This window comes from Leptidea sinapis, chromosome 26 (assembly GCF_905404315.1).
Source record: "Leptidea sinapis chromosome 26, ilLepSina1.1, whole genome shotgun sequence".
In the NCBI taxonomy this organism is placed as follows: domain Eukaryota; kingdom Metazoa; phylum Arthropoda; class Insecta; order Lepidoptera; family Pieridae; genus Leptidea; species Leptidea sinapis.
In genome coordinates, this window is record NC_066290.1 from 7020528 (window position 1) to 7026730 (window position 6203).

Genomic DNA, 6203 nt, shown 5'->3' on the forward strand with positions numbered 1-6203 from the left:
TATTTAAAACGGAACGCAATCCCGTATACTGTATCGCCGCATTTTTGACGCAGCATTAAAATGAGTGTATTAAAGTTTTCTAGTTCATTAAAAAAACTCAATTTAATTCAATTTCAAAATAACTTTATTATCAAGTAAATTAAGTTATGTACAAAACCAGTGTAGGTAGGTAGATCCTAGTAGTACAGTATCGTGGTTTTAGGTATTGTTTTGTGGGTACTTAGGCCTAATAAAACATATAAAACGTATACAATAAGTTCATTACATGGTAAACAAACATTGTTAAGTATAATAATTAGCAATTCAGCAAGGTTTTTTTAGTCTATGTAAGCCTTAGACACAGCATAACATTTTATATCACTGACAATTTTTTGTAGTTGGAACTTCGTAATAAAAGCAATGGCATTTTATTAGAGGATAGGAAAGTTACAGCACTTGGTATGATAACATATGAATGCGTTTCCAGCTAGCAACAAGAAATCGTCACGTATTATGTCGCGTGTAGTTCACAGCATACAACCCGCAGAACACTGTTACTCTAACGAGATGCAACCGCTCGCTCCAGCGCGGTAGCCGTGAAAGAGTCACGAATGCAGTTCATAGAAACAAACGCGGCCTATTCGAATTCAAGGAAATGGTGATGCGGTAACCGATATCGATGATACTTATCGATAAATGTAAGATTTTTACTGCGGGTTTTGCATAGATTTCTAATGTAAAAAAATAAAAAGTGTGTTTTAGGTGCTTTTAGGATTCTTATATAAGTAAAATTTTGTTGCTTATTTATAAATGAAAGCATCGATTTTAGGAAGGCCTATGTTGTTAGCAGTTTATGTAAGTTTGTCCGAAATGGAGTACTGAATGCGAATTTTAGTGCTTTGTTTTGTATTATTTGTAATTTGTTTAAATTGGTTTGGCATGTACTGCTCCAAACCGGACAAGCATAAGTTATGCAGGGTCGGACCAAGGTGCAGTATATTCGCAGTTTGGTGTGGCTACTGAGACGAGAACGCCTGTTTAAGATTGGATTGAGTGCGTTGAGTGCCTTCACTCCTTTGATGCAGAGCTTGGAAGTATTTTCAGACCAGTTGAGTTTTGTGTCGAGGATTGTGCCCAGATATTTTACTGTACAACTCCAAGGTATATTGAGATTATCTATTTTCAAGGTTCTTTTAGGAGGATTTCGTTTTCTGGAAAACAGGATAGCCTCTGTTTTGGATGCATTTATTTTTAACTTCCATTTATTAAAGTAGTCAAGTAATAGATCAATCGATAACTGTAACCGACTAATAATGAGATCGCTGTCAGAGGATGAGGTTAATGATGCCGTGTCATCCGCAAAACAAGCAATATTAGTACGCGGTTGGATAGGTACCTATATCATTTAAATAATTTTAAAATAGGATTGAGGCAAGGATTGATCCCTGAGGGACACCTGCAGCGATTGGTTTAGGGGAGGATGAATATTTATTAATACAAACACTGAAGTTTCGACAACTTAAGTAGGATTTGATAATTCGTGTTAATTGAGTACAGATTCCCATTGAAACCAGCTTATGTAGAAGGCCTTGGTGCCAGACCGTGTCAAAAGCTTTTTCAATATCGAGTAGGAACATTCCTGTAGACTGCTTCAGATTAAGATTGTAAGACACGGTTTCTGCAACTCGAACAAGCTGTTGCACTGTAGAATGGGCCTGACAGAATCCAAATTGTTCGTCAATCAGGAGGCTCTCGTTAAGCGCTTGTATATAATTTTTTCGAAAAGTTTCCCAATGCATGGGAGAAGACTAATGGGGCGTTATGAATATGGGTCTGATAGATCTTTGCCGGGCTTAGGTATAGCTATTACTTTCACTGTTTTCCACGGCAATGAAAAATAACAAACAGTAAGGCATGCATTAAAAATTTTTACCAATAAAACGATACATTTTCGGGGGAGATTTTTGATTAGTAAATTTGATCGTCCGATCCTGGAGACTTTCGAATTTTTAAGGTTGAAATAAAAATTTTCACTTCCTTCGGGTGAACTAGTATGAAGTTGCTATCGGAACTGGTATGGTTATTAGTCAGTAGCGATACAGATCGCTCGACTGCTTGTTTTTCAACGCTATCCCAATCATGGGTCAATAGCATGTTGTTTAAGAATGCATTAGCTAAGACATTACACTGTTGTCATTTAATTTGTGGGTTAGTGGTATGGGACAAAACACCCGCCTTGAGAGGAGGAATAGTGGATTGCTTGGGGTTTAAATTTTTTACAAGACGCCAAACCAGGGTTGTCAACTTTATTAAGTTTATTATTCCATACTTTGTCATTGTGTCGACTGATAGCGTCATTGATCCGTACTTTTAAGTGGTTAATTTTGCTGAGTAAGAGTCTGCGAAGATAATAGTTTGGTTCTTTGAATACATTTCTACGTTAATAGTTTTTTTGATTAATCATCCTTTTAATACATCTAGGTAAATGACAACTGTTCCAAGGCTTAAGAGTTGAAATTGGCACACTAATGTCTCTTGCCTCTAGCATTGAACGTTGCAAGTCTATAATAGAAGAGTCAATATCGTTTATAGATTCGTAGACTTTGGAAGAAAGTGTGATATTGTCGTTAAGGAAACTCTGATATTTCGTCCAATCGGCTTTTGCATGGTTAAATTTTTGCTTAAAATCACGAGAGGGATTACTATCAAATTTGACAAGGACGGGGAAATGGTTAGATGATAGAGCGGACTTGGTTTCAATGTTAGCGACATGGTGGAAAGTTTTTGCTTAAAAGTATATCTGGAATGGATGGTCTGTAATCTGCACAATAATGCACTAGAGTTGGGACCTGAGGGGCGTGGAGGGTATATTCGTTACCAAGTATGTGAGTGTATAGTTTTCTGCCGTGGTTATTGCTAGGACCAGGTGACCATAAAGGATGTTTGGAATTCAAGTCACTCATGGCAATTACCTTGGTACCAGCTGACATAATATTATCTATATCTTTAGTGATAAGTGGAAGGTTTGGGGAAAGATAAATTGAAAATATTGTGATCGTCTCGTTGGAGATATTTAGAGAGATACCAATGGTTTCTAGGTTTTCCGTGTTTGGAGTCTGGATGAGATTGTGAATAGATCAGAACGAATCATTAACGCTACAACCTGGCCAAAACCATTGCGATGCTTGTCTTGTCGGTAAGAAATATAGCCAGGAATATTGAGTTTTAATTGATTTGTAAGTCTTGTTTCACAAAGTGCTATGATATCGACTTTTAATTTACTCACCGCAAGGTCTGCGAGTTCTTGTTGCTTTCTGTGAATACTATCGGCGTTCCAGTAGGGTATGTGTAGTTCGTGGTGATTAAACATAATGACCGAGCTTAGTTATTATGAGTATCACTTTCTCCATGAATGTGTTTTACTTGACAAAATCTTTCTTTAGTGATTGAATAGTTGAAAGGATTTCAAGCATTTCAATCATTTCTTGGTATTGAGGGATCTTTTCAGTGTTAGCACCTGTACAGTACTGAGTCGGAAAAACTTGAGGCTTCGTGAGAGGGTGTTCAGTTGGTTGTAGTGAATTGCCTATTTTATCAGCTGGGCTATGGTTAGCTGGAGTAATATCCTCAATTTGGAAGTCGGACATTTTCTTATTTTTAGTACTAGATCTTGCAATTTGGGCCAAGGAATTTGATGTCGCCTTTGTTCGGGATGCTTCAGTAGCTATAGCCTTACGTAGTGTTTCGCGTCTGGTCTCGATACGGGATATATATTTTACTCTCTCACTACACTGGACATAGTTTGCTGGGTGGTCTTGTTGGCAGTTGCAGCAGCGAGCAGGTTCTTGTCTGTCTTTCTTGGTGCATCCCCAGGTGGGGGATTCTGTGCTTGACACAGCGTGGTGTACGATTGCAGTCCAAACGCCGACTAGTTCTATCGTGATTGGAGGAATATTGTTGTTTTTCTTCATCTTACTGGCTTGTTGAAATAGGTTTGAACTTGCATCAACAGCGTCAACAGGAAGTCCCTTGAACTGGTTGTGGGTAGGCGTTTCCTTGTTCTCGGAGTTGGGCGGAACTTTAGTAACGAACTTCTTCGAGGTTCGCCATTTATTTGGAGATATTTCATCTTCTCTTGGCCGCTTGCTGGCCAAGTTTGGGTTAGATGTTGATTTCTGTAAAAATTTGTCCATGTTGGACTAAGGTGTAATCAATCGACAAAATGTCGATAGCACCTTAGTCCAACCCTATTTGTGTTGAACCGGTTTAAAAAAATACGGAGTACAACTAAATACTTGCGGTCGTCGTGGCAATCGAGCACGAATTAAAAAAACTGTTTTTGGAGTACTGTCAAACTAAAAATATTAGGCGTAAGAGTTAGGCACTCGAGTCTGTGCTCGAGTGCTTTTGACTGATCACGTGATCAAAGTACTGCGAAGTGCGAGTACCTTACCTTGAAAACGCCTGTGCTCACAGTAGAATATGGCGGCGATTTATTTTTTGACGCAGCATTCAAATGAGTGTATTAAAGTTTTCTAGTTAATTAAAAAAAACTGTTGATGGAGTACTGTCAAATTAAAAATATTTTAATTAATATTAATTGTAAAAAAAATCCTGCGCAACTTTCAGCTCGTTTTGAACATTTTTAATACTTAGTTAATAATAATTAATAGGTTAATTTTTGCAATAATTCCATTCTTTTATTTATTAACCCAAACTAATAATAACAGAACCTTATAACTTTGGGATTAAACTGTAGGTATTGTTTATAAAACGTTAGGCACTCGAGTACTGCGAGTACCTTACCTTGAAAACGCCAGTGCTCAGAGTAGAATATGGCGGCGATTTATGACGTCATATATTTCCCTAGGGTACTGCGGCAGTATACTGGCAGTCATTAACGGAACGAATTTTTCTACAACGATAGCACTGTGCAGTGCTCGCAGTACATATCGGAACATACCCATAGTTATTAACTTATTAGTGATGTACCGGATCGTTAAAATGTATATCCGCGGATACGGATCTTTATTTTAGATGATACGGTTATCCGGAACATCACTAATAGTTATATTATAAGCTTTGGTGAAATTTAGAATGACGGTAAATAGAAAATAATTATGTGTTCTATGTATTCAACTTAATAAAAAAAATATATTACGAAGTATGAAATATTTTACTTACCTCACAACTATTTTCGTCATCACTAAGTTGGATGCAGATTCTAGAGCAAGAGCTCGTGGACCGCAGACCTACGTCATTTTATAAAAGCTGAGAGTTTGTCAGCGCATGCTCCCAACATAGGTAAGAACGATGGTCCATTATGGAGTTTGGGTTGCATGGCTTTGGCAGGTAAACGGTACTAAAGGTGTATAAAATACCGATCTAAATACATCAAATAATAAAGTGCGATTTTTCGGTATTACCTTAAGAATATAAGTAAAAATCACGTTATTCATTGCCAGACACTTAACAACGAGGCAACCTGTTGCCAGACACCCGTAATGGTCACGAAATTATAATTTTACTTACGTTATGACGTATTTTTACTATGGTATAAAAGCTGATTTTTACATATAATACTTAGGTCATAAGTAGATGATGTTTCCTGACTAGCCAGACACTTTTGATAGTTCCAACCCCTTGCCAATTTTTTAATTTTCAATTGCTGTATTACGTGGCATTCGTGGCAATACTATGCGAGCGACGAGTCAACCGTAGAAACATCAGAAAATAACTGACGCGACCTGCGCAGGCGACCGGAGTACACACACACACGCACAGGTACACCGTACGAAACATTGACCTCCACTAAATACCACTGGACTGGCGGCTATCCAAAGTGCTTTTTGATATTCGCCATTTTGGCGCTGTTGGCCATGTAGCGAGAGTCAGCGGTACTAAAACTAGTGATGACAACCTCTTGTCATAGTTTAAGCTAGCAAACATCGATAGATGGTGGGAAACTATTTATAAAAAACTGTGTACTTTATTACGTTGATTCTTGAAGTATAAATAACACGGAAAAATACTTCAGAATATTGTACGTTCCTTCGCGCAGCCATTTGTAATAAGCGTCAAAATTAGTTCCCTGGACGCTCGCGAGTGACGCTTCAAATAGGCACAAAAAATCTGCTATCAAACATATGGAACAGCCTGTCCAGTGGCATTTATAAGAATTGATTTTCAATCTTGCACCGGTCGCCTGCGCAGGATCAAAAAAC